The 27979-nt window shown below is 41.5% G+C and overlaps 1 protein-coding gene and 1 pseudogene across 6 annotated transcripts in view; one reads left to right on the top strand and one right to left on the bottom strand.

The window, feature by feature from the left end:
- Window positions 1-523: 523 nt before the first annotated feature.
- LOC112253278 lies at window positions 524-27911 on the bottom strand (annotated as a pseudogene).
- The window catches only part of LOC112252228 (protein strawberry notch homolog 2), a 98438-nt gene continuing 96881 nt past the window's right edge, over window positions 26423-27979 (top strand). For all 6 annotated transcript variants that reach the window (XM_024423284.2, XM_024423283.2, XM_024423280.2 and 3 more), the window contains exon 1: window positions 26423-26580. The gene's annotated coding sequence lies outside the window, so the exon portion shown is untranslated. The remainder of the gene's footprint in view (window positions 26581-27979) is intronic.

Here is a 27979-nt window from a genome sequence, read left to right as displayed (position 1 = left end):
TTTATAAGATACGTTTAATGCTAGCTAGCACCTTACCTTCAGCCTGCCGCGCAGTCTCCTCGTGAAGTGCAATGTAATCGGCCATGATCGGTGCCCAAAAATGCAGATTACCGATTGTTATGAAAGCTTGAAATCGGCCCTAATTAATCGGCCATACCGATTAATCTGTCGACCTCTAGTACAGAATCAATGTGCAGGGGCACAGGTTAGTCAAGGTAATTGTGGTAATATGTACATGTAGGTAGGGGTAAAGTGACTATGCATAGATAATAAACAGCGAGTAGCAGCAGTGGAGCCTTTTGAACCTACATTTGGAGGTCCGGTACCTCTTGCCGTGCGGTAGCAGAGAGAACAGACTATGATTTGGGTGGCTGGAGTCTTTGACAATTTTTTGGGCCTTCCTCTGACACCGCGTAGTATAGAGGTCCTGGATGTAGAAGAAGAAATGTAGGTAGAGTATATTGCATTCTGGTAACTGTAGTTTATGTTATTAATCCATAATAACACATATGTCCCCCATATCTTACCTGGGCAATGCCTCGAACACAGTCCAATCAGACATTCAGATGCAGCCAGGCACTATGAGTCCATAGACAAAGGCCCAAAGCATTGGCAGCATGTAGAACAGGAAGTGCAGAATCTACAACAGGGATTACGCCACAGGATTACATTACAGCACAAGTGTCTCAGAGACATCTGTGTGATTCCACCCGGCCCGCTCCACTGTGCAGCTCTGACACTCCAATGGAGAATTAATATAGACACACCAATGGACAATTAATGCAGTACATCTTCATCCTTGCTAGGGCTAACAGTGTTACAGCAGTACAAGCACTCACACAGAATACAGATAATACTGCTGCCGGCTGCATAGACAACACACACACACACTCACTCACTCACGCACACACACACACACACACACACACACACACACACACACACACATTTGAAGTGCTTTCACAATGCACACTGAGGACAAAATTGTAGTGTTCAAATAGAGGTCATTACATTGACTCTCACTTGCACTTCAACAGATAATATTTGGAGCTTGAAAGTCGGGTAGCTGCTGAAGTAATGGCATCAAATTATACCTTTTGAACAGTGGCTTTTGTTCTAGGGCTTTGGTCCTGATGAATCCTAATGAATTGAGCACAGAGGCTGAGAGCCAATCACATGTTGCCCTTCAGTCCTTGGAGCAGTGTCTGTGTGCTGCGCCCGGTCATCTGTCTGCCGTGGTTTATCACCATCAATGATTAAAAAGGTTGCTCAATGCAAAGGCAGGGTAACACCATACACACACACCCACACACCACACACACACACACGCACACACACACACACACACACGCACGCACACACACACACACACACACACACACACACACACACACACACACACACACACACACACACACACACACACACACACACACACACACACACACATTGCACACACATGCTTTGACACTCACATGCTAGCTAGAGCATACACACATGCACGCATACACACACACACCTCCCACCCAGTGTGTTGCTGATGGGGGGTTCAGGGGAATCAAGTTCTCAGCATGCAGTTCCCTGCCTGATCGATGCTTTTCCATTGTTCCTGGACTGTAGCCACAACAAGGTCTTTAGATAACCTATTGACTCCGTTAAGAACCCTAATAAAACAAAACACCCAGCATTTGGAATAAACCCAGGCGGCCGTTGAGACTGGCCCCGTCACAACCACATTCTCTTGCCTAAGAAATCAGAGACGATGAACCAACCTGGCCTCTCAGCCCTCTCATTGTGGTGTAATGATGAGATGCACATAGAGGAGAGAGAGTGCAGGCTTCAGGGCAACTCCAAGTGATCTCTGGATGGAGTGGCTATTACATTGTTATTTAAAACAAAGTGGGTTAGCAACTATTAAGGGATGCAACTGACACTGCAAAGAGGCATGCTCTGTGTCTGAAGTACCCAAAATAACCTTGGGGTAGCCCCCCGGGTCCTTCAGATAGGGCTCATACTGGCCAAAGTAGACAGAACAGGCCTCTAGAGGGGAGCCCCCCCCCACACACACAATCACACACACAATCACACACACACACACGCGAGGAAGGTTACAACATGATCCTCTAGGCAAGAGTACTTTATAAACTCACCTACTCATCTGTAGGATCAGTTATTGTAATTTAAACCATGTCTGGTCACAGGAGAACGTGAACAAGTATTGAATGAAAATCCCCTTAAAACATATAATAAGTAGATACATTTTTCCACAAATCAGACAAATCATCTTCAAGTGGCTTTTTGAGAGGGAAGTGTCATATGAGACCACCCATATGACATGATTGAATCAGCACAAAAGATGTTGGACATAATCTATGCATCATAATCAAATCATTATCTACTACAAAGACAGGTGCCACATGAGGGAATAACTTATATATGCATTGACTCTTTCGGCTGTACTAAAATTGGTGCGCTGGACCAATCCTAATATAACACTTTATTTCTGATGTTTTATTTTTGAGTGTGTAACGCTCGTCTGATGAAGAAGGAGTGGACCAAAGCGCAGCGTGGTATGTATTTATTTAAATCTGACCACTAGAACAAAAATAACAACACGAGAAAGGAACCGTTCTGTAAGGTAACTAAGACTGTACAGAAAACAACTACCCACAAACCCAGGTGGGAAAAAGGCTACATAAGTACAATTCTCAATCAGAGACAACGATAGACAGCTGCCTCTGATTGAGAACCACACCCGGTCAAACACAAAGAAATAGAAAACATAGAAATAATGAAACTAGAATGCCCACCCTAGTCACACCCCGGCCTAAACAAAACATAGAATAAAAGCCTCTCTATGGCCAGGGCGTGACAGTGTGTTTATTTCTAAGTGTGTATTCAGGCCCTGCTGGCTCACCAAGCCCCTGAAGAGAGTGAAGGACATGGTCCCCAGTATTAGCAGCACCTGGAAAAGGTCTGTTGTGCGCCAGATGAGACTAAAACTTTAGACAGATGATATGCACTGAGATGATATGCAAACATAGCCATAAGTACACACTTCTGAGAAGATATTGTAGAAACATAGCATTACTAGGACCAGGAGTTTTTCCTGATCAAGTCTAACTCTGAGCCATAGAAATAGAATGATGAAAACAGGCTTGGAACCTTTAACCCTCGCATTTGACTGGTAAACTCATGGGCACATTCACAATGGCTGCCTGGTACTGTGACGCAATACTTTTTATGGTAACATAGAATGTTCATTCAAAGTATGTTAACTGATGTGGCTCATGCAATGGAATGTATTTTTTGTAATGTCAGTTGAGTTGAATCAACAAATCACAGCACATATTGAAGGGTACACTTCCTGCTTTGTGCCTATTGGTACACTCGCAATGGCCGCCAGTACACCCATTATGCCATCCTTGACTTGAAAAGATGCCGCGTTCTAAACAACTGGAAACTCTGAAAAATACGAGGTCAAATCATGATCTCAGTGATCTTTAAGTCGGAGCTCTAGAAAGAGGACCGAATTCACGAGTTGCATGACCGTTCAAATCTATTTTTCCCGGTAGCAACTCATTTTTTTCTCAGTTGTTTTGAACACACTGAAGTCAGAAGTCACAGTGTTTTGGAACTCGTCAAGAGTACCACAGTATGAGTCATAACCGTGTAAATCTCTCGGGGACAAGGTGACTTTTATCAACATATTCGCCTGTATTTACCCCCAACAAATGAAACGTTAATTAGCTGATAATGCGGCTATTATAAAGAACTACAAATGCAATGATGATCTGGACGAGACTGCCACATTGAGGCAAAGGTAAGAATCTCTGGATTAACTAACTATCTAATGTTAGCTAAATGTAGTTATGAATAAATTGGCAAAATGTCTTTAAATATACCTGTTAGCAAAGGTGCCAGCTAGAGATGATGTGCAGGAGCTTGCAGGGATTTGTAGTCTTGCATGATGTTTACTTTGATGCTGATTAGCATTTTCAAATCTGAGAGTATATACACTACCGCTGGCCTTCTAGGCAGAGTTGCAAAGAAAAAGTCATATCTCAGACTGGCCAATAAAAAGAAAAGATTAAGATGGGCAAAAGAACACAGCCACTGGACAGAGGAACTGTGCCGAGAAGGCCAGCATCCCAGAGTCGCCTCTTCACTGTTGACATTGAGACTGGTGTGTATGGTATTATTTATTGAAGCTGCCAGTTGAGGACTTGTGAGGCATCTGTTTCTCAAACTAGACACTCTAATGTACTTGTCCTCTTGCTCAGTTGTGCACCGGGGCCTCCCACTCCTCTTTCTATTCTGGTTAGGGCCAGTTTGCGCTGTTCTGTGAAGGGAGTAGTACACAGCATTGCACGAGATCTTCAGTTTCTTGACAATTTCTCGCATAGAATTCTCGCAATTTCATTTCTCAGAACAAGAATAGACTGACGAGTTTCAGAAGAAAGTACTTTGTTTCTGGCCATTTTGAGCCTATAATCGAACTCACAAATGCTGAGGCATTCAGAACAACAGTTTTCAGCTGTGCTAACATAATTGCGAAAGGGTTTTCTAATGATCAATTAGCCTTTTAAAATTATAAACTTGGATTAGCTAACACAACATGCCATTGGAACACAGGAATGACAATTGCTGATATTGGGCCTCCATACGCCTATGTAGATATTCCATTAAAAATCATCAGTTTCCAGCTGCAATAGTAATTTACAACATTAACCATGTCTATACTATTTATGGTCAATTGGATGCTATTTTAATGGACAAAAAAAAAAAAAAAAAAAAAAAAACTTTTCTTTTAAAAACGAGGACATTTCTAAGTTTTGAAGGGTAGTGTATGTATATTGATAAATGTCACCTTGTCCACAAGAGATGTACATGGTTATCAAAATGTCACGCAATGGTAAGGCTACACGAAATACAGTCCTTCTTTAAAGTGTTTCTAAAATCCCTTATAGGAAAAATGTATGGTGGAAAAACGATTGGAACCATTTCCCTGTTTGACCGCTAGGTTTTATGGGTATTATGACACCTCCACTACGGGGCTATGGGGACACCCATTCTATTTCTATGATCTGAGCCCTAGTTTTCCTGGTGAGGTCACATGGTTAGGTAAAACTCCTGGCCCTAAGCAATCCATCAGGTTAATCACCTGCGACCTTCTCCATCTCACCCTGTATCCGCCGAGGGTGGGCCCGGTCTTGGGCATGTTGAAACAGCTTGATCGCTCCCCATATAGGAAGCAATAGGAAGGGCATGTTGAGCCAGAAAGCAGGACGGATATCTGACCCAAATTGACCTGCTAGGGAGGGAAACATAGAGAGCATTTCACCCCTTAAAAGTATGAGGAGGAACTGGGTACATCTGAAGTAGAGTAGAGCAGTCTAATTTTAACCGTGTTATAGTTGACACATTTCCATGATGTTTACATGAGAAACAGAGTAGACCTTTGCCAAAAGAGGAGAGTACATTATCATAACTTGGAGGCTATTGTCACGCCCTGACCTTAGAGAGCAGTTTTATTTCTCTATTTGGTTAGGTCAGGGTGTGATGTGGGGTGGGCATTCTAGGTTTTGTTTTCTAGGTTTCTGTATTTCTATGTTTTGGCCGGGTATGGTTCTCAATTAGGGACAGCTGTCTATCGTTGACTCTGATTGAGAATCCTACTTAGGCAGCCTTTTTTCCCACCTAATGTGTGGGTAATTATTATTTTCTGTGTGTGTTTGTGGGCACATCGGGTGCGGCACGGTCATTGATGTTTACCTGTTTGTTTAGGTTTCACTCCAATTAAAAGATGTGGAACTCCATGCACGCTGCGCCTTGGTTGATTTATGACAGGGAGTTTGAGGATAGCGAGCGTGACAGCTATATTATACACAGCTTGTAATTAACTTAAATGATGTTCTGAATAAGTCCGCAGTAGGGCATCATTGAACTAATATGCAACTTAAATACAAAATGATGGTAACACATTGTTGTGGGTTAGTTTGATCCTCCGATACTTCTCAGTTTGAAACCCAGAGAACAGATGCTTTGAGACTAGTTTTGCTTTGTTCTGTCAATGTTAAAGGCAAGTGCATTGTTGTACTGGCAGCCTACACTATGACACTGATGCTACAACGCTGTACAGTTGATTAACTCGGTCATTGTGGGATACAGGAGGGGTGAAGGTGAGACTCACCTACAACGACTCCGGTCACAAAGACACTCATGTTGGCAAACAACAATCCAGCCCAGAAGAGACCGAGGGTATGATAAGACATACTGAGAGAGGGGAAGAAATGGCCCAAAGTGGTTACTCCAATCACTGTAAACTAGAGGCAGCATACAGCTTCAAATGAATGGCCCAGCTGTGAGATGATGTGTGGTCACACAAAGATGTCCTGATTCTGCGGTACGAATCCTTAGCCCTCTTGGCAAAGGGGACTATAAGGTACAATACAATATAATACAATACTTGCTTAATTGGTCCAGGCATGAATGGAGTGTATTAGAATGGTGGTGTATGTGTGATTTGTAGATCAACATTACAAGAAGACCAAGGTGACACAGTGTTCCATAAGCGGTGTATCATCATGAGGTACATGATAAAGTGCACTATTCCATCCCAGTAGCAGATCACGATGGCTGTCCCTGCCACACACAATGCAACCATGAACCTCATGGCACTGGAACAACAGACAGATTCAACATCTGTATTTATATTAGCAAGATGGAGAATCGAGAGACAAACCATTTTCTGGTAGAATTCCATAATTCTGGAGAGAAAACAGTCATGTTCCAAAGAACTCACAAGGTCAATGACACAAGTGAAGGACAACTCTGCTAACACTGTAAAGACAATGCCAACATTCAGTACTGTGGAAGATTGATATTGTGAAAGTGGACAATAATGAGCATGAAGCAATACAGCATTATAGAAAGTTTATGTTGAAAGCCTCAATTACACAACAGAAAATAACTTGGATTAATGCGTGGCTGTTGGTCTGTTCAACTTTCTTTGTGGCGATTAGCATACACGGATTGCATTTGTGAGCATATTCAGCTTTAAGAAAGGCCCTCATTCAATTTGTTGCGAAATTCAGCCGATTTCAACAGAATTCTGTAGCAGCTAGATGTTAAGTTGTAGGAACAATTATGATTAACCTCATTGTAGTCATGGTGAAGAGAAAGCTCCTTCCTCCATGTAATTATTTCCCAATCTGCTTTGTCTTCCTCTTAAAACGTTAAATAAAACTGTCAGAACATTATTACTGCTTATAAAGACGCTTTGAACAAGAGTGGATTTGTGAGAAGCTCAACCTCTTTTTCTCTCATGAACAGTTAGCTAACCACCACAACTCCTTTTCTTTCACACTCACTCTTTCTCACCATCCTTGTGTTTAAAATATTTCCTTCCAACCAACCAGCTATTGATTTTCTGGGCTGTGGAGAGAGATAATGATGTCTGCTGGCTGTAGGCTGGGTGAAGGGAGATTTATATTGGGAGATGTGGGTTGAGTTTTCCTCGGGTTAAGAGCACAGCGGTGCTGAGAGGGCACCTATCTCAGAGTCATAGCCTGAAACCCCATGTGGGTCTGGGAGACACATAATGAGTGGCGGGGGATAAAGTGGACTGGAGATAGCCAAGGAAAGGAGCTCAGTTAAAGTGGCTGGTAATGTGCTGCTAACAGACGTGGTGGTTCTCCACATTATTCTCCAGAATACTAAGCATTGGGGGGGGGGACCCCTGTAACTAGGTATCAAAATTTGTATAAAATATTGTATTTGGCCTTTACTACTATAGCCCATATAAACGCATTTAAAACACATTCATAAATGGCAGAACCAACAGTCCAAAAATAAATCATAAGGAATAAGGTTTTGAAGTTGCTTTCCTGTGTCTAGGAAACATAAGAAAGCTAAGGAAAATATTTACGTTTTTTGGACACATATTTAACCCCTTTTTTTTGTTGGCACAAAATTACCTCAAAACTACCATTAATGTTTTTTTTTAACAAGTTCCGGTTACCTTCAGACCTGTGATAATTGTGGGAGTGTCTCATCTTTCCATAGAGAGGTCATATTATTTTCTAGGCCAAACCGTTTGGACGCTACAGACATTTTCATGAGAAGACCTATTGTCGGGATGTCTCATGGTCTGACAAACATCACTGTAGCTTGGCCACCTTCCACCGCAGATGCGGAAGGCTGACACAGGCGGATGCGGTGGATGTTACTAATACTGAACAAAATATGAAACGCAACATGCCACAATTTCAACGATTTTACTGAGTTACAGTTTATATAAGGAAATAAGGCCCACCCACTTGGGAGCCAGGCCCACCCACTGGGGAGCGAGGGCCAGCCAATCAGTTTTTCACCACAAAAGGGCTTCATTACAGACAGAAATACTCCTCAGCTGTCCGGGTGGCTGGTCTCAGACGATCCCGCAGATGAAGAAGCCAGATGTGGAGGTCCTGGGCTGGCATGGTTTCCAAGTGGTCTGTAGTTGTGAGGCCGGTTGGACGAACTGACAAATTCTCTAGAACGACGTTGGAGGCGGCTTATGGTAGAGAAATTAACATTCAATTTTCTGGCAATAGCTCTGGTGGTTATTCTTGCAGTCAGCATGCCAATTGCACGCTCTCTCAAAACTTGAGACATCTGTGGCATTGTGTTGTGTGACAAAACTGCACATTTTAGAGTGGCCTTTTATTGTCCCCAAAACAAGGTGCACCTGTGTAATGATTATGCTGTTTAATCAGTTTATTGATATGCCACACCTGTCAGGTGATAGATTATCTTGGCAAAGGAGAAATGCTCACTAACAGGGACATAAACACATTTCTGCACAAAAGTTGAGAGAAATAAGCTTTTTGTGTGTAAGGAACATTTCTGGGATCTTTTATTTAAGCTCAGGAATCATGGGACCAACACTTTACATGTTGCGTTTATATTTTTGTTCAGTATAGATTGACGCACGGGTTATATTAAGGATTAAAGGAAATTCCTGCACGGTCAGTCAGTAGCCATTACTACCATTGATTTACAGTACCAGTCAAAAGTTTGGACACACCTACTCATTCAAGGGATTTTCTTTATTTAGACTATTTTCTACATTGTAGAATAATAGTGAAGACATCAAAACTATGAAATAACACATGGAATCATGTAGTAACCAAACAAGTGTTAAACAAATCAAAATATATTTTATATTTGAGATTCCTCAAAGTAGCCACCCCTTTCCTAAATGACAGCTTTGCACACTCTAGGCATTCTCTCAACCAGCTTCATGAGGTACTCACCTGGAATGCATTTCAATTAACAGGTGTGCCTTGTTAAAAGTGAATTTGCATTTGAGCCAATCAGTTGTGTTGTGACAAGGTAGGGGTGGTATACAGAAGATGGCCCTATTTGGTAAAAGACCAAGTCCATATTATGGCAAGAACAGCTCAAATAAGCAAAGAGAAACGACAGTCACTACTGTAAATCAAAAAAAAAAAAAAAAAAAAATTTAATGTGCGCCGAATACAACAGGTGCAGGTAGACCTTACAGTGAAATGCTTACTTACAGGCTCTAACCAATGGTGCGAGAGAAAAAAAAAGGTATGTGTGTGTGTGTGTGTGTGTGTGTGTGTGTGTGTGTGTGTGTGTGTGTGTGTGTGTGTGTGTGTGTGTGTGTGTGTGTGAGAGAGAGAGTAAAGAAATACAACAACAGGAAAAAGACATTTGAAAAAAGAATAGCAAGACTATATACCTGTTAGTCAGGCTTATTGAGGTAGTATGTACATGTAGGTATCGTTAAAATGATTATGCATATTTGATGAACAGAGAGTAGCAGAAGCGTAAAAAGAGGGGTTGGCGGGTGGTGGGACACAATGCAGACACAATGTAAGACACGAAGGTCAGTCAATCTGGAAAATTTCAAGAGCTTTGAGCGTTTCTTCAAGGGCAGTCGCAAAAACCATCATGTGCTATGATGAAACTGTCTCTCATGAGGACCGTCACAGGAAAGAAAGACCCAGAGTTACCTCTGCTGCAGAGGATAGGTTCAACAGAGTTACCAGCCTCAGAAATTGCAGCCCAATTAATGTTTCACAGAGTTGAAGTAACGGACACATTTCAACATCTGCTGTTCAGAGGAGAATGCGTGAATCAGACCTTCATGGTCGAATTGCTGCAAAGAAACCACTAATAAAGGACATCTGGTTTGTGCGTAGTGTGACTATCATTTGTTTTTCAACAGGACAATGACCCAACACACCTCCAGGCTGTGTAAGTGCTATTTAACGAAGAAGGAGAGTGATGGAGTGCTGCATCAGATGACCTGGCCTCCACAGTCAAATCAAATCATATTTTATTTGATGTTAATGCGATTGTAGCGAAATGCTTGAGCTTCTAGTTCCGACAGTCACCTACTGGATATCCTGCCATCAGCTCTTCCATAAACACCTGTGTGCAGGCCTATCTGCTAGATGCCCCGTGGCTAAGCCATGCAAGTGCTGCTCAGTAGATGATTCTGAAGAAGGGGGATCAGCCCAGAGCTGTGATGGAGAAGGATAATCCCTCCTGTTTTACCTGTTAGATGGCTCAGATAAACCAGACCCTCTAGAGGATTAGAATGCCACAGGTACTTTGAGAGAGACAGAGTGTGTGTGTCTCGATCTATGTGTTTATCAGGGGACAGCAGCATCGTCAGGGAGATGGGCAGGGATGCAGGACGGCTGTCTGAGCCGTTACACACGGGTGCCATTACAAGGACGTTTGACGTTATAAGGGACAGCCAATCCTTGTAATACAGCTAATATATGGATTGTGCACCCTATTCCATTTCATGAAAACATGAGTTCAAAGAAGTCTTTATAAGCCTGTAAAATGTTCTGTAAAGGGTACATTGCCTGGCTTAGTATTTGGTAGCATTGCCTTTAAATGGTTTAACTTGGGTCAAACGTTTCGGGTAGCCTTCCATAAGCTTCCCACAATAAGTTAGGAGAATTTTGGCCCATTCCTCCTGACAGAGCTGGTCTAACTGGGTCAGGTTTGTAGGCCTCCTTGCTCGCACACGCCTTTTCAGCTCTGCCCTCAAATGTTCTATAGGATTGAGGTCAGAGCTTTGTGATGGCCACTCCAATATCTTGACTTTGTTGTCCTTAAGCCATTTTGCCACAACTTTGGAAGTATGCTTGGGGTCATTGTCCATTTGGAAGACCCATTTGCGACCAAGCTTTAACTTCCCTACTGATGTCTTGAGATGTTGCTTCAATATCTCCACATAACTTTCCTCCCTTATGATGCCATCTATTTTGTGAAGTGCACCAGTCCCTTCTGCAGCAAAGCACCGCCACAACATGATGCTGCCACCCCCATGCTTCATGGTTGGGATGGTGTTCTTCAGCTTGCAAGCCTCCCCCTTTTTCTTCCAGACATAACGATGGTCATTATGGCCCAACAGTTCTATTATAGTTTCATCAGACCAGAGGACGTTTCTCCAAAAAGTACGATCTTATTCCCCATGTGCAGTTGCAAACCGTAGTCTGTCTTTTTTATGGCGGTTTTGGAGCAATGGTTTCTTGCTGAGCGGCCTTTCAGGTTATGTCGATATAGGACTCGTTTAACTGTGGATATAGATACTTTTGTACCTGTTTCCTCCAGCATCTTTTTTTTTAGCCCTTTTTCTCCCCAATTTCGTGGTATCCAATTGTTTTAGGAGCTACTATCTTGTCTCATCGCTACAACTCCCATACGGGCTCGGGAGAGACGAAGGTTGAAAGTCATGCGTCCTCCGATACACAACCCAACCAAGCCGCACTGCTTCTTAACACAGCGCGCATCCAACCCGAAAGCCAGCCGCACCAATGTGTCAGAGGAAAGACTGTGCACCTGGCAACCTTCTTTAGCGCACACTGCGCCGGGCCCGCCACAGGAGTTGCTGGTACGTGATGAGACAAGGACATCCCTACCGGCCAAGCCCTCCCTAACCCGGACGACGCTAGGCCAATTGTGCGTTGCCCCACGGACCTCCCGGTTGCGGCCGGTTACGACAGAGCCTGGGCGTGAACCCAGAGTCTCTGATGGCACAGCTGGTGCGGGAGACCCTCCTCCAGCACCCGGGAGGCCCTCCTCCAGCATCTTCACAAGGTCCTTTGCTGTTGTTCTGGGATTGATTTGCACTTTTCGCACCAAAGTACGTTCATCACTAGGAGACAGAACGTGTCTCCTTCCTGAGCGCTATGGCGGCAGTGTGGTCCCATGGTGTTTATACTTGCATACTATTGTTTGTACAGATGAACATGGTACCTTCAGGCGTTTGGATGAACCAGACGAGGATGAACCAGACTTGTGGAGATCTACAATTTGTTTTCTGAGGTCTTGGCTGATTTCTTTTGATTTTCCCATGATGTCAAGCAAAGAGGCAATGAGTTTGAAGGTAGGCCTTGAAATACATCCACAGGTACACCTCCAATTGACTCAAATTATATCAATTAGCCTATCAGAAGCTTCTAAAGCTATGACATCATTTTCTGGAATTTTCCAAGCTGTTTAAAGGCACAGTCAACTTAGTGTATATAAACTTCTGACCCACTGGAATTGTGAAGAAAAAAAGTGAAATAATCGCTCTGTAAACAATTGATGGAAAATTTACTTGTGTCATGCACAAAGTAGATGCCCTAACCGACTTGCCAAAACTATAGTTTGTTTGTTTTTTAAAATTAAATTAAATTTTAATTTTTTACCCCTTTTTCTCCCCAATTTCGTGGTATCCAATTGTTAGTAGCTACTATCTTGTTTTATCGCTACAACTACCGTACAGGCTCGGGAGAGACGAAGGTCGAAAGTCATGCGTCCTCCGATAAACAACCCAACCAAGCCGCACTGCTTCTTAACACAGCGCGCATCCAACCCAGAAGCCAGCCGCACCAATGTGTCGGAGGAAACACCGTGCACCTGGCGACCTTGGTTAGCCTGCACTGTGCCCGGCCCGCCACAGGAGTCGCTGGTGCGCGATGAGACAAGGATATCCTTACCGGCCAAACCCTCCCTAACCCGGACGATGCTAGGCCAATTGTGCGTCGCCCCACGGACCTCCCGGTCGCGGCCGGTTGCGACAGAGCCTGGGCGTGAACCCAGAGTCTCTGGTGGCACAATATGTACAGTTGAAGTTGGAAGTTTACATACACTTAGGTTGGAGTCATTAAAACTTGTTTATCAACCACTCTACAAATTTCTTTCACTGCGCCACCCGGGAGGCCCAAACTATAGCTTGTTGACAAGATAATTGTGGAGTGGTTGATAAACAAGTTTTAATGACTCCAACCTAAGTGTATGTAAACTTCTGACATCAACTGTACATATTCATATTTATTCTTTTACACTTGTGTGTATAAGGTAGTTGTGAAATTGTTAGATTGCTTGTTAGATATTACTGCATGGTCGGAACTAGAAGCACAAGCATTTCGCTACACTCGCATTAACATCTGCTAACCATGTGTATGTGACCAATAACATTTGATTTGATTTGACAAGCATACACATGCTTGCACCCGCACTCTACACACACGCACATTGTAATATTGCTGCATGGTGGTATTGCACATGTTGTATTGTAGAGATGTAGTGGTGTAATAATCTTATATGATGTACTGTTTCATCTTTGGTTTTGTGTGATGTAAGTGCCTTAATGTGTTTGGACCCCAGGAAGAGTAGCTGCTTCCTTGGCAACAGCTAATGGGGATCCCTAATAAATACACATACAAATTATATTATTCAAATTCATAGTACAACTCTATACTTCCCCGCACTGTACTTTTTAAAGAGCAACCTCCCTCCAATTTTCTGCCTCATTCTCTTTTCTAATTAGTTTCCATCGAAGTTTGTAATTCTCCTCTGCAGTGCTAAATTAGTAGTGATGAATGGGGAGACCAAGGAAGCGATAATTATGCCAACACCCAGAGCACCAGGATAAATGATGCAGAGATGGGACACCACGTGACAGAAAGCACATACTGACAGATAGTGACGCATGGGGCCCAGAGATGGAAGGTGTGCTGACAGACGACCTGCTGCTGATGTAGCGAGGGCCTGGAGCCTCTGGGGAGGGGGATTGCAGGGTCTGTTTGGGTTCTTATGATGCTAAATCCTTGGGGATTGGCGGCTAGCATCCTGCTGTTCTCTGAGAGTTAGAGGATCTGTGCTGATGTCAATGCAATGGCTACATGGGGTACAAGATGGTCAAGTGACTGCTCTAACAATGGAAATACATATCCCCAAAGATGGAAGGCAGGCGAGAGGAGGTGAGATCAGGTGGGACCGTTCTAGCCAATGAGAGGACAGATACCCATGTGAACAACAGGCCACAGAGATAGAGAATTCATCTTTGTATCTATGCCATTGTAACGTCTGTGACAGCATGGACAGCGCAACTGAGGGTCTCTCCATTTTAAAGTAGTACATTTTCTTCTTCATTGGCTGATTGCTCTCAACTCATAGGAATCCCCACCCAGTTGACTACTTTAAAATGGTGTCAGCCCTCAATGGCAATGTCCATGCTAAAATAGGTTATATCCATGATGAGTCTTCTAGCTATAACAACAGGCACAACTCTGATATAGCTTTAGGACAGATTTTGGGAGAAGTAAAGCATCTTGCATCGCCTCTTTCTCTCTGATTGGACCAAGGGTCACAGTATTCAATGAGGACAAACGGCTGGCTTGCTGGTTTGATCTGCAGCCTTTAGTAGCCACATGACCAGGTCTAGTTCATACTACTTCAACTGTTGTGTTGACCCAAGCTGTGAGGTCAACTACTAAAGTCTGCTTTGATGCTGAGGGGCCGCTGGTCTTCTTGTTTCAACAGAGCTACTTTGACTTGCTGATCATCACTAACACCATGGGGATGTCAGGTCACCAGTATTGGAGGTAGGATTCATAGAGTTCTCCCATTGTTTCCCAGAAACATCAGAGATCATCACCACAACGACTCAATCAATCATGGTCTTAGGTGTAAGAGGCAACTGGCTGGGGCATGTAAGTTCACCACTCACCACCATGTTTGGCAGTCAGAGTTAACAATTACTGTGTTTCCGAAAAGATTAATGTGCTTTGGGCCATCGCCATCTAAACAAAATTACTTCTCTCCCAAACGTACAATGTGTTCACGGAAGCCAAACAAATGCTGTGAGGCCAAAGGGAAGCTCCCTGGCTGCATGTCTATGCACCAGCGCTGGAAGATTTATGCACACAATACTGTTGGTTTGCAAAGTGGCAGAACACATGGCATGGCAGAACACATGTTATATTGTATGCCAGCAGCAATTTATCAAACTCCTCTCAAGGCCTGTATTGATTGTCAGAGTCCACACTTCAAGAGTTCCAGAGATATCCGCTATGTAGAAGTATAGCAAACTAGAAAGGAGAAATGTCCGCTGAGGAATGGAAGAATTACTAGGGAGGAGTGGTGCAGACAGTCACCACAATCCTTTTAAAACTGTAATGGGCTTAGGCCTGCTGTGGCAGCTTGCTTATCTAAACAGAGATAAACAGTAACTGTCATCACTGGAGACAGCATAGTTTAACCCAAGTGTCTACTGACAACATAGGTAGGCTGTGAATTGACTAAATATTGAAATAGGAAAATAAATAAAAAATATACAGTTTTATTATATATTTTTTTATTTCACCTTTATTTAAGCAGGTAGGCTAGTTGAGAACACATTTATTTAACCAGGTAGGCTAGTTGAGAACACCTTTATTTAACCAGGTAGGCTAGTTGAGAACAAGTTCTCATTTACAACTGCGACCTGGCCAAGATAAAGCAAAGCAATGCGACAGAAACAACAACACAGAGTTACACATGGAATAAACAAGCGTACAGTCAATAACACAATAGAAAAAAAATAAAGTCTATATACAGTGTGTGCTAATGGCATGAGGTGGTAAGGCAATAAATAGGCCATAGTAGCAAAGTAATTACAATTTAGCAGATTAACACTGGAGTGATAGATGAGCAGATGATGGTGTGTAAGTAGAAATACTGGTGTACAAAAGAGCAGCAAAGTAAATAAAAACAATATGGGGATGAGGTAGGTAGATTGGGTGGGCAATTTACAGATGGACTATGTACAGCTGCAGCGATTGGTTAGCTGCTCAGATAGCTGATGTTTAAAGTTAGTGAGGGAAATGTAAGTCTCCAGCTTCAGCGATTTTTCAATTCGTTCCAGTCACTGGCAGCAGAGAACTGGAAGGAAAGGCGGCCAAAGGGGGTGTTGGCTTTGGGGTTGACCAGTGAGATATACCTGCTGGAGCGCGTGCTACGGGTGGGTGTTGTTATCGTGACCAGTGAGCTGAGATAAGGCAGAGCTTTACCTAGCATAGACTTATGGATGACCTGGACGAATATGTAGCGAGGGCCAGCCGACTAGAGCATACAGGTCGCAATGGTGGGTGGTATGAGGGGCTTTGGTATCAGAGTCGTGTGTATAGATGGCAGGGAAGTCAGGCTCAGGAGAGTCAAACGGATTGTAAATGGAGTCTTTTAATATAAGTCCACTTAACATGCTCCAAACACTAAATACGTACAGACATAAACAAACATGCATTTGGTTTTACTAGCGTTTAAGAGCAGTTGGAGGCCATGGAAGAAGTGTTGTATGGCATTCAAGATTGTTTGGAGGTTAGTTAACACAGTGTCCAAAGAAGGGCCAGATGTGTACAGAATGGTGTCGTCTGCATAGAGGTGGATCAAGGAATCACCCGCAGCAAGAGCGACATACCACATGGGATGGCGTATTGCTGCAGAATGCTGTGGTAGCCATGCTGGTTAAGTGTGCCTTGAATTCTAAATAAATCACCAACAGTGTCACCTGCAACTCACCCCCACACCATCAAATCAAATGAAATCAAATGTTATTTGTCACATGCGCCGAATACAACAAGTGAAAACCTTGCATGTGCTGACTACCTTACAGTGAAATGCTTACTTACAAGCCCTTAACCAACAATGCAGTTTTAAGAAAAAGAAGTGTTAAGTAAAAAATAGAAGTAACAAATAATTAAAGAGCAGCAGTAAAATAACAAAAGCGAGGCTATATACAGGAGGTACAGAGTCAATATGCAGGGGTCACTGGTTAGTCAAGGTAATTGAGGTAATATGTACATGTAGGTAGAGTTACAGTGACTATGCATAGATAATAACAGAGAGTAGCTGTTGCAGAGTAATCAATATTCTGGGTAGCCCTTTGATTCAGCTGTTCAGGAGCCTTATGGATTGGGGGTTAAAGCTGTTTAGAAGTCTTTTGGACCTAGACCTGGCGCTCCGGTACCGCTCGCCGTGCGGTAGCAGAGAAAACAGTCTATGATTAGGGTGGCTGGAGTATTTGACCATTTTTAGGGCCTTCCTCTGACACCGCCTGATATAGAGGTCCTGGATGGCAGGAAGCTTAGCCCCAATGATGTACTGGGCTGAGCAGTTGCCTTACCAGGCAGTGATGCAACCATGCTCTCGATGGTGCCGTTGTAGAACTTTTTGAGGATCTTAGGACCCATGACAAATCTTTTCAGTCTCCTGAGTGGGGAATAGGCTTTGTCGTGCCCTCTTAACGACTGTCTTGGTGTGTTTAGACCATGATAGGTTTGTTGGTGATGTGGACACCAAGGAACTTGAAGCTCTCAACCTGCTCCACTACAGTCCCGACGATGAGAATGGGGGCGTGCTCGGTCCTACTTTTCCTGTATTCCACAATCATCTCCTTTGTCTTGATCACGTTGAGAGAAAGTTTGTTGTCCTGGCACCACACGGCCAGGTCTCTGACCTCCTCCCTATAGGCTGTCTCATCATTGTCGGTGATCAGGTCTACCACTGTTGTGTTATCAGCAAACTTAATGATGGTGTTGGAGTCATGCCTGGCCATGCAGTCATAAGTGAACAGGGAGTACTCCTCTGAACAGTTGATGTTGAGATGTGTCTGTTACTTGAACTCTCTGAAGCATTTATTTGGGTTGCAATCTGAGGTGCAGTTCACTCTAATGTACGTATTCTCTGCAGCAGAGGTAACTCTGGGTCTTCCTTTCCTGTGGCGGTCCTCATGAGAGCCATTTTCATCATAGCGCTGATGGTTTTTGTGACTGCACTTGAAGAAACTTTCCGGATTGACTGACCTTCATGACATTCAGTAATGATGGACTGTTGTTTCTCTTTGCTTATTTGAGTGGTTCTTGCCATAATATGGACTTGGTCTTTTACCAAATAGGGCTATCTTCTGTATACCACCCCTACCTTGTCACAACACAACTGATTGGCTCAAACACATTAAGGAAAGAAATTCCACAAATTAACTTTTATCAAAGCACACATGTTAATTGAAATGCATTCCAGGTTACTACCTCATGAAGCTACTTGAGATAACTCCAAGAGTATGCAAAGCTGTCATCAAGGCAAAGGGTGGATGATTTGAAGAATCTCAAATATAAAATATATTTTGATTTGTTTAACAATTTTTTGGTTACTACATGATTCCATATGTGTTATTTCATAGTTTTGATTTCTTCACTATTATTCTACAATGTAGAAAATAGTAAAAATAAAGAAAAACCCTTGAATGAGTAGGTGTGCCCAAACTTTTGACTGGTACTGTATATATTCCAGAGAGGTGAGAGAAAATCTGCAAATGCGTTTGGTGTCAAAGACATGTTCTTATATGGTCTGTCTGAATTCACAAGCCTCTTTTGACCTCCCATTTATTAACAAAGTATTTTTTTCCTATCACCATATATTCTGAATTTCACAATTTACATGCGTGGGTTTCAGCCGTGGAAAGTCAGAGTTGGCCAATCTTCAGACAATTGGAATTCACACAAGCCAGGGTATTACTTGTTTCCACAAGATGTCAATGTGTCAGAAATCCATGTGTATGAATTCATAGATCTAAGTCACATGAGCTGATAGTGCCCTCAAGCTGTAGCAAAGATTGTAAACACTGTTCAACTGGATCGTTCAGTATGGAGCCTACATTAGAATGAATGACTGCCATAAATCAGTCTAGAGGGTTTAGTCTGCAAAATATTTGCTCATAGTTCCACATAGACTACAACTTGTGAATATTACTATTTATTAATAAAAACAAGTTCCAAAACACATGTAAAAAAGAGCACATTTGGGAAGAATGGCCTTTGATTCAAATCTCATACGTTGATTTTATTATGGTGCATAAGGAACAAAAACAATGCTTTAAAGCTATTGATTGATTGACTGAAGTCTACTACCCTAAAAAAATGTATAATTGTATAACTTTATAAGACATTTAAATGACCCGATAGGTAGACAATAAGACATGAAATCATTGACTTACTCTTGGAACTATGGAGTGGTGTTCATGCAGTGAAGGACAACAAGGGCAGTCAGGGAAAACAAGAACATCTCTCCATCTCTTCAACTGCAGATGAAACATACGAAGGGTCCCTGGAGAATCAATAGCACTGACCACTGTAAAGAAAAACAAAAGTGGAATACAACTGCCATTTGAATCAATTATCTACTATATGATCTAATTACCTGTCTTAAGAAAAAAAACATTCATAATTGAACTATTTGCCAAAAACATATCCAGGCAATAACTTTAAAAGTCCTAACAAAATAGACAGAATCTCAATACAGAATTTGAAAGAATATGTACCCCACTGAAAAAGACAGCAATTCTTACTGTATGGCTACTTGTTTGGGCCATTAATTAATGAAATTATGGCTACCTTGGGCAAACACAGTATATGTACAAGGAAATAATGAACTAGAGACAAATGAGACTTTGGGGTAAATTTTTCAATTCGGGTTCATCAGGGATTTACATAGGTTGCATAAAATGGGGTCATTTACGAAGTGCTTCTCAAGTCACATTCGTGTGTTAAGCAATGTGTGGGCCAATATGATTTATACAATGTAGGCTACATTATTGCACATACAGGATAGGCCTACTCTCTATTTTGTTTGACCTCATTTCAGATTGAACACCTTGTACACCTAGGCTATAAATTATGTGTGGTTTGTTTTGTTGTAAGAAGAAGTTGCATGTCTTAATGAAATTATTAACTGTGCCAATCATCAAACAGGCCTAATGGGCATTACATGTGCTTGCACATTTCTTCCAGCAGAGAGTGCCAAATTCAAATTTACAGTATGCAAACAACAAACTAGAATTTTCAGTGTAGTTTATAGGCTGTGCTACAATGATGCAAGATAGGTTATGTGTGGGGACAACACATGATCTATTTGATTACAAACTATTCAAATATGTCAGGAAAAGTAGTTTCCTTGCTTATATTCGGTTTGTATCATTGCACTTGATAGGTGGCTTTAATATTTAATGAATGGGAAGTCACTCAATGCGCACAGAGAAAGTATATTGGTGTAATAAGGAAATCACAGCAGAAATTGAACTTTGGCAGCTGTGAACAAGAACAGGCAAATAAACACATACCGTAATATTATAAACCATTGGGATTGAGGTCTCTGTATACATACAGTTGAAGTCAGAAGTTTACAAACACTTAGGTTGGAGTCATTAAAACTCGTTTATCAACCACTCCACAAATTTCTTGTTGACAAACTACAGATTTGGCAAGTCGGTTAGGACATCTACTTTGTGCATGACACAAGTCATTTATCCAACAATTGTTTACAGACAGATTATTTGTATCACAATTCCAGTGTGTCAGAAGTTTACATACAATAAGTTGACTGTGCCTTTAAACAGCTTGGAAAATTCCAGAAAATTATGTCATGTCTTTAGAAGCTTCTGATGGGCTAATTGATATCATTTGAGTCAATTGAGTCAAGGCCTACCTTCAAACTCAGTCCCGTGCTTGACATCATGGAAAAATCAAAAGAAATCAGCCAAGACCTCAGAAGAAAAATTGTAGACCCCCACAAGTCTGGGTCATCCTTGGGAGCAATTTCCAAACGCCTGAAGGTACCACGTTCATCTGTACAAACAATAGTACGCAAGTATAAACACCATGGGACCACACAGCCGTCATACCGCTCAGGAAGGAGACGCGTTCTGTCTCCTAGACATGAACGCACTTTGGTGCGAAAAGTGCAAATCAATCCCAGAACAACAGCAAAGGACCTTGTGAAGATGCTGGAGGAAACAGGTACATGGGGAATAAGATCGTACTTTTTGGAGAAATGTCCTCTGGTCTGATGACACAAAAGTAGAACTGTTTGGCTATAATGGCCATCGTTATGTTTGGAGGAAAAATGGGGAGGCTTGCAAGCCGAAGAACACCATCCCAACCGTGAAGCACGGGGGTGGCAACATCATGTTGTGGGGGTGCTTTGCTGCAGGAGGGACTGGTGCACTTCACAACATATATGGCATCATGAGGGAGGACAATTATGTGGATATATTGAAACAACATCTCAAGACATCAGTCAGGAAGTTAAAGCCTGGTCGCAAATGAGTCTTCCAAATGAACAATGACCCCAAGCATACTTCCAAAGTTGCGGCAAAATGGCTTAAGGATAACAAGGTCAAGGTATTGGAGTGGCCATCACAAAGCCCTGACCTCAATCCTATAGAAAAATGTGTGAGCAGAACTGAAAAAGTGTGTGTGAGCAAGAAGGCCTACAAACCTGACCCAGTTAGACCAGCTCTGTCAGGAGGAATGGGCCAAAATTCACCCAACTTATTGTGGGAAGCTTGTGGAAGGCTACCCGAAAAGTTTGACCCAAGTTAAACAATTTGAAGGCAATCACACCAAATACTAAATGAGTGTACATAAACTTCTGACCCACTGGGAATGCAATGAAAGAAATAAAAGCTGAAATAAATAATTCTCTCTACTATTATTCTGACATTTCAGATTCTTAAAATAAAGTGGTGATCCTAACTGACCTAAGACAGGGAATTTTTACTACGATTAAATGTCAGGAATTGTGAAAAACTGAGTTTAAATGTATTTGGCTAAAACGTATGTAAACGTCTGACTTCAAGTGTATATGAGGGAAATGAGGAGAGTTCATAACCATCAAATTTGGATTGTGATCTTTAGGAAATGTCATTGGACCTGGAAAATGGAGATATGCATTGTTGATCTATCAAAACACTATTACACAACACAATACCCAGAAGTGAGCCAGAAATAATTTGAGCTACAAAATGTCCATCCCTGTTCCATCCTGTTTGTTATCATTGTTGGATAATCTTTCATTTGGTTTGTAAAGGACTTACTGGCATCTGTTTTTATGTGCAATCTAAACTTTATACCCCAATCCAGGCCCACGTTATTATAATTGCTGAAGCAGAAGCAACTACAAAAGTAAGAGATGATACACCCCTGTCCAGACAAAGCAATGTGCACCTTGTCTGTCCCTTGCTAATTGGTCTCTATTAACCTCACCCTGTAATTCATTCTACCCCTTTGTTGGGAAAATGGGTACTTTGTTCAAGGAAGGCTGTGTTTACTGGAAACAATTACACCTCTTCCAGTTGCATCATTCAATAACTCAGCAGCCAAAATGACAGAAACCAGAAAATTATACACACACAGCTCCTCTATTCATCGAAATCTGCTTCTTAGTTTACCTTAATGGGAATATAAATGTATTAATATTATAGGCTAATTATGGTTTCCATGTCTGTATTGATGCTGAATTAACATTTAATTTTGTTCAATGTACAGTATAGGCATATGAGGCTACTTTGTACAAGATTATTATTATTTGGTACAGAGGTTACTTTTTGTGTGGCTCTGTTATTGCTTTAAGGAAGCTGAATCAGGTGTAATGGTGTAACACTTTTTTTGTGTTTATAGTAAATATTTTCTAAACTCTATTTTCTTAAAACTGCATTGTTGGTTAAGGGCTTGTAAGTAAACATTTCACGGTAAGGCGCATGCGACACGTAAAATTGTATTTGTCTGTAGCCTATTTTGAAACCAAAGGAGAGGATGTGAGAGCCATGTCTGACAACACCCAAGCCTTGGTCCCAGCCTAGTCAAACAAGCCTTGGTCCCAGCCTAGTCAAACATGCCTTGGTCTCAGTCTAGTCAAACAAGCCTTGGTCCCAGCCTAGTCAAACAAACCTTGGTCCCAGCCTAGTCAAACAAGCCTTGGTCCCAGCCTAGTCAAACATGCCTTGGTCTCAGTCTAGTCAAACAAGCCTTGGTCCCAGCCTAGTCAAACAAACCTTGGTCCCAGCCTAGTCAAACAAGCCTTGGTCCCAGCCTAGTCAAACAAGCCTTGGTCCCTGCCTAGTCAAACAAGCCTTGGTCCCAGCCTAGTCAAACAAGCCTTGGTCCCAGCCTAGTCAAACAAGCATTGGTCCCAGCCTAGTCAAACAAGCCTTGGTCCCAGCCTAGTCAAACAAGCCTTGGTCTCAGCCTAGTCAAACAAGCCTTGGTCCCAGCCTAGTCAAACAAGCCTTGGTCTCAGCCTAGTCAAACAAGCCTTGGTCCCAGCCTAGTCAAACAAGCCTTGGTCCCAGCCTAGTCAAACAAGCCTTGGTCCCAGCCTAGTCAAACAAGCCTTGGTCCCAGCCTAGTCAAACAAGTGACCACTGGCCATGTACCAAAGGACAAGCTGATCTGGCCATACTGGGGTCCAGCCATTATGAAAACTTCTGAGACTAATACTTTCCCATTTACTATACATAATTTGAAAATCACATCCAATGATATAGGCCAAGCTATAGCAAAAGTGAACTTAGTAAAACATTATTGAAGTTTAAAAACAGCCGGAATTGAAAGTACTATTGTTGATGATGGTATTTGTTTTACTCGTGTAGCTATAGGCCTATTCAAAATAGCTGAGAATGTTACGAAGGTGGGCGATAGACTGTGGTTCAGTTGGCTAAATTGTATTAAATGCAATTGGTGGCTATGTTTATTGCTGTACATTCTGTACTCATCTACTTATTTTGTTTTAAATCGTCAGTAACTTCCGCAGGTAAGAAATACTGTTTGCGATCCACGAGCTTCAAGCCACTATTGCCGCGTTCAAAACAACTGGGAACTCGGAATTCAGAAATCTCCTACTTCCGACTTCAGTGCGTTCAAGAAGACTGGGAAATTAGGGGGGAAAAATGCTCCGACTGGAGAACGTTCAATTAAATTCAATGGGCTTTATTGGCATGGGAAACATATGTTAACATTGCCAAAGCAAGTGAAGTAGATAATATACAAAAGTTAAATAAACAATAAAAATGAACAGTAAACATTACACTCACAGAAGTTCCAAAAGAATAAAGACATTACAAATGTCATATTATGTATATATACAGTGTTGTAACGATGTGCAAATTGTTAAAGTACAAAAGGGAAAATAAATAAACATAAATATGGGTTGTATTTACAATGGTGTTTGTTCTTCACTAGAAAATGGCAACAGGTCACAAATCTTGCTGCTGTGATGGCACACTGTGGTATTTCAACCAGTAGATATGGGAGTTTATCAAAATCGGATTTGTTTTCAAATTCTTTGTGGATCTGTGTAATCTGGGGGAAATATGTGTCTCTAATATGGTCATACATTTGGCAGGAGGATAGGAAGTTCACCTCATTTTGTGGGCAGTGTGCACATTGCCTGTCTTCTCTTGAGATCCAGGTCTGCCTACTGCAGCCTTGCTCAATAGCAAGGCTATGCTAACTGAGTCTGTACAGAGTCAAAGCTTTCTTAAGTTTTGGTCAGTCACAGTGGTCAGGTATTCTGCCAATGTGTAGTCTCTGTTTAGGGCCAAATATAATTCTAGTTTGCTCAGTTGTTTTGTTAATTCTTTCCAATGTGTCAAGTAATTATATTTTTGTTTTCTCGTGATTTGGTTGGGTGTAATTGTGTTCATCCAACTCCGGAGCTCGGACCTCTTTCTTAGAGCTCCGACTTTCCGATCTGAAGATCGCTGACGTCATTATTTGACCGCGTATTTTCCGAGTTCCCAGTTTTTTAAAATTATTTATTTATGTTTTTTTTGTTTTTATTAATATCAAATCAATACATAAAGCACATGAGGGAACACAAGCATACATAGATTACAAACAATAGACAATCGAGCTAGGGGGTACAATATCACATTACAATTACACAAGGACCTTAAGGGACATGCATATACTTACAATTCTAACAGCTTTTTTGTTAGTAGAGCATTTAACCGTCTTAAAATACTGTTCAATTTCTTTTTGTAGGGTACGAAAATTTGGTTTTCTGTTTGTAAATTTACATTTGTGTATATGAAATTTGGCCAAAAGAATAATCAAATTAATTACATAAAAATGATTCCGCTTATTTCTATTGTATGTAAAGAATCCAAACAGTACATCTCTCCACAATAGTGTAACATCTTCATAAATGTGTTCAATTAGAAACCTACTGATGTCTTGCCACAGTTTTCTTACATGCATACAATGCCAAAAAAGATGCACAACTGTTTCTGGGTGGTCTTTACAAAAGGAGCAATTTGAGTTGATGTTTTCCTTAAACTTCTTCATATAGTGGTTGGCAGGATAATATTTATGAATAATTTTAAAGGAAATTCCTTAATTTTGTTAACAAGTAGGTATGTGTGTGGCAACATCCAAACTTTTTTCCAACAGATATTATCAATAAATCCATTCCAATAAGGCATGACATAAGGTATAGATACAACATCCTGCTGAAACAAGGATCGTATAGCTCTGTTGTTGAATGGACCAAAAGAGAAACAAATCTTTCCTACTGATGAGTCAACAGGGTCAACAGAAGGTAGGCTCTGAGGGTCAGGTCTTGACATGTTCCTGAATAACATAGCAACACCTGAGGGAATGGCATCTAAAACAATTGCAAAATCTTTAGGTGTTACAGGGACCTTGTAAAGTGATAAGAATTCTTTATAACTGAGTAAAAGACCCTCTGCATTTACCAGTTTCTAAAAACAGAGAGGTATTTTTATACAATATATCCCGATTATTCCATATATAATATCTGTGTGGAGAAAAATTGTGTTTATAAATTAAGGACCATGACAAGAAAACCTGCCGATGAAAGGCAGAAAGTTTCACTGGAACTTTGTCAATATTATAATTGCAAAACAACATGAAGTTAAGGCCACCAAAAGTAGAGAAGACATGATGAGGAATAAAATTCCAGATAGAAGTGGGTCTTCTTAGGAATTGTTTTATCCAATTGATCTTAAAAGTATTATTTAAAGTAGTAAAATCCAGAAAGTCCGAGTTCCCAGTTTCCTGAGTGCACCATGAATGAGCGACATCACTGATGCTGCGTTCATATACTAGTCGGAACAAGGCAACTCGGAAATGTACGACTCGCTAACTGGTTTTAGTTATACACGTGCCGCATTCAACCAATTAGCAAGTCGTAAAGTTTCCTAGTTTCCTAGTTCCGAGTAGCAATTGAACGCGGCAGGAGCATCCCACTGTGTGACATACCGAGTGACGACAGCAGAGGAAATATCTGCTTGCAAGATGGCGGCGTCTATCAGGAAGTGAAGGAAACAACTGAAAATAAAAGTTGGACCAAATTCCTTGTTTTGGTCCATTTAAAGCAATAATTCGATTGAAAACATAACTGCGAACGGATCTTGTATTCAGAGTAAGAAACACATTCGTGGTAAGTTTAATTTCAGCTTTCGTAAAGCGTAAACACGGCGCGAACGACACATCGTCAGCTAACCTTAGCTATCAATCCCCTGTTCGATCGACTCAAGACTTCTCAAGCAGCTTGAGCAACATAGTTAGCTTGGTAGCCAGGCTTGCTAATAGTCGTCGCACTTCGATAGCATCTATTTGTTTAGCTAGCTAACGTTGGTGAACGTGTAGCTAAGTGGTATTTAACGTTATTTTGAATGCTACTGAAAGATTGCTGTCAAATGTATGTTTTTGTTTTGTAGTTTTCAATCTTCGTTTAACTATCGTTATGTCTAGCTAGCCGCTAATGCTAGTTAGCTACGCTTTTGGTACTAACTAGTTATCTCAGAGAGAGCACCTTGGCTTGGCTAGTGGTAGCTAGCTAGCTATCTCTGCCTTTGTACCAAAGATTTCCCCTAAATAATTTTGTACTGGTTAGTTAGCTAGCCTAGCTTAGTTCCCGGCATTGTAGCGACATGATTTGTCATCAAAGCAACTTTATTTTATTTATCGGACATGCATTTAAAGACAACCTTAACTATATTTGCTAGATATCTGGAAAGTATTTGAAATAACTATAGTAGCTAGAAAGCGAACTTTAAGGCTTGTGTTTACACGAAGTCTATGGTATTGTTGGCTATTACGCTAACCATACGTGTAAAGCCTTTACTTTACTAAAGAACTGCGTTCGTTTTTTTAAATTAAGTGGCTAGCTAGGTATTGCGTATTTGAGTGATCATCGGTTGAACATTTCGTTATGTAGTTCACAGAATACACAACAGGTTTTCCACATTGAAAGTATACCTTTTTTTCATAGTAATATTGATAGCCCTCACATCCCTGCTTTCTTTCCTTTCTGAATCAGTGGACAGTGTGACCAGCTTTTCTTTTAATATAAACTTTGGAACTCTAATTCACATTACATTTAACGTCTCTCTTTTCATAACTAGTACTTTTGATAGGTTGGATATAAAGTAGTCAACCATATCCCAATATAATATAGATGGATAAGGCTCAGATGGAAAACAGACGTTTTAGAATTTATTTCAATTTGTTACATGCAAACCCACACAGAATTATGGAGTTGTGAGGTGCATGATAAGTCACTGGCAGTCAAAGGCAAGGCAGCACATCTCTTGTTTGGCTGAAAGACCTTTCTATGTGAATGTGGCATGTTTAGGGCCATAGGCACTAGCAGGCATATGGACTCTAGTCACAATGCAGTTCCAGACCTGTCTGCAGGGGTTTTTCTGGCTCAAAAGGGGGCTTAGGTAATGGGTGTGGTCGGAGCAGCTGAATTTTAGAGGCCCCCATCTTGGTAACACATTGAACATTTGTGGAGCTGAGGGAAAATGTTGCCGTTTTAAGCTCATTCCCTGCCA

This window comes from Oncorhynchus tshawytscha, linkage group LG06, assembly GCF_018296145.1.
Source record: "Oncorhynchus tshawytscha isolate Ot180627B linkage group LG06, Otsh_v2.0, whole genome shotgun sequence".
Lineage (NCBI taxonomy): Eukaryota > Metazoa > Chordata > Actinopteri > Salmoniformes > Salmonidae > Oncorhynchus > Oncorhynchus tshawytscha.
This window is presented reverse-complemented; position numbering and strand designations above follow the sequence as displayed.